Raw genomic sequence first — 2,276 nt, 5'->3', positions numbered from 1 at the left:
GAGCTCAATGTCCAATGTGGAGCCTCTAGTCACATGTGGCTATTAAAATGTATTAAAGTGAAATAAAACTTGGAATTCAGTTCCTCAGTTACACTGGCTGCATTTCCACCTGCATTCCACCTGTGGCCACCAGCTGTTGTATGAGCTGAGGCTGGTCTAGAATATGCCCATCACCACAGAAGGTTCTAGGGGACAGTGGTACTCCAGAAGAATAGAGGTGAGGCAAGCGATGGTTCTTCTGAGATGAGGGACTGTTTCATGTGAAGTTCTGCAGTGACAAGGAGTGTGGTCCCCTCAGGAACCCCAGGGAAGGACAGAAGGGCTGTGGAGAGGCAGGCAGGGGCCTGACCTGTAGGGCCTGTGGAGGAGGGGTGGGGGGCTTCCCTCAAAGAGCAGAAGGAGCTGCTGTCTGCACTGGGGAGAGGCATGGGAGCTTTGGGTTTTCCTTTGTGGACCATGAAAGGAATGTTTGGCAGAAGGCAAGAATGGAGAGTATGCTGTGGCATCTCAGAGTTGCCAAATAAATAAAAATCAAGCACTGACTAAATGCTTGAATGAATGGGAGCTCTAAAGAGAATTACATGGCAGCTAACCAATCACATCACGTTGTGTCAATCAACATTATCACCTTGTTATTATTTGTTCACTGTTTATTATGTGTCTGCCATAATGAAAATGTGGAACACCTTGTCCCTTGTAGAGTTGGGGCTTGGCTACTTTATGAACAAGAACAACCAGTTATTAAAAAGTGAGTTGGGTTATTTTTTCTGATGGCAGAAGTCTCAATTCTCCTTTGGGGTACTCTTTTTTTATATCTTAAAAATAGTGGACTGTATTGTCTTATTGCAAAGATGAAGAATAAGCTCTGAGCTATTTTTTGGAATGAAGGTTTTATGGACCTTTGGACCTCAGTTCCATAGGTATTGCAACTTGTAGGCTTGTGAGGTGTTTGAGCAACATGCATGAGATATAGGGGCATCCTCAGAGGACATTGATTGATAATTTTCTTATTTGACTCCTTTTCTTGTGGTTAAAGATAATTGAAAGATTTCCCATGAAATTGTATGTCCTTGACCAAGACTGGGTGGCAGATGAGGATGAAAGGCCTCCTACATAAAGTTCACATGAGGGAGGAGGAAGTTTGAAATTGTGACCTTGCCCAACCCCTAGCCTGAGCACCATTAGACAGCAGGGGTTTTTGGGGGACAGTGTGTGGATGATTCTAAAACTCTTTTTGATCCCATGTGTTGGAGAAAACAGCTCTATGTGTTCAAACAGAAAGGACAGAACACAGGTGACACCACCGTGAAGATCAACCACAGTGGCCAAAGCAGCAGGAAATAGGCCAGTGTGTCATGAAGAAGCAGAGGCTCTTGGGTGGCAGGTGCCATGGGCTGGGGCTTTGGTTCTTCAGACTGTACAGCTGAGGACACTCCCTGCACAAATATCTTGCTCACTGGATGCACACCTGGAACTGGATGAAGCTTCCTGGGATTCCTGCACACCTCATGGATGGACCTCCAAGGGAGAGAGGGAGAAGACTTGGCTTCTTTTGAATCTAGGCTTGTGGGAATTTGATATTAAATAATACATAGCCTCGGGACTAGAGGTAGTAGAGGCATGTGTAAAGCATGCTGCAATTTATGAAATCATTTGTACATCATTTATACAACCCGCACAACCATGCAATGAAACCAGAGTGAGAGATTAGAATTCCATTCTCGGTGTGTGAACACGGTGCTTCTCCCATGATGGGCAGGAGATACAGATGTGAATAAAATGGCTGCAGGGAATTTGTGGGCTAGCCAGAAAGTTGCAGTGTCAACCTGACCCAGAGTCAAAAAGTGCTGAGTGCACGGTCAGGGTGCACACAGTTCTCTCCCCATCTTTGGAGGAGGAGAGAGAATCAAAGAAATCAGCAAGTGAAGCCCAGCCTAATGAGGCTCCTCTAGGCCAACATTCAGGTCTCAAAAGCACGTTTTGAGAACTCGGTGACTACTGAGCCCAGTTAGCTACTCTATCCCTGGGTTTGGTCCAGAACCCCTTGTTGAAATCTCCTCTCCCAATAGACCAGATCCACTCCCCATGGCCACATGACTCCTGTTCCCGAATCAGCATTGTGCTTCAGGATCCTCCTGCTATGACCTTAACTTCCCTTGTCAAGGTCATGTTGCCCTTCTCACCCTGGCAGGGTTCTTCAAGCTGCCTTGGGTCTCATCTCTCCTGACACAGAGCTGGCATCTGTCACTCTCAGGTCTAAAGCCAATCTCCCAAAA

Source organism: Ictidomys tridecemlineatus, unplaced genomic scaffold (assembly GCF_052094955.1).
Source record: "Ictidomys tridecemlineatus isolate mIctTri1 unplaced genomic scaffold, mIctTri1.hap1 Scaffold_66, whole genome shotgun sequence".
Classification (NCBI taxonomy): Eukaryota; Metazoa; Chordata; class Mammalia; order Rodentia; family Sciuridae; genus Ictidomys; species Ictidomys tridecemlineatus.
Note: the sequence above shows the minus strand (reverse complement) of the source record.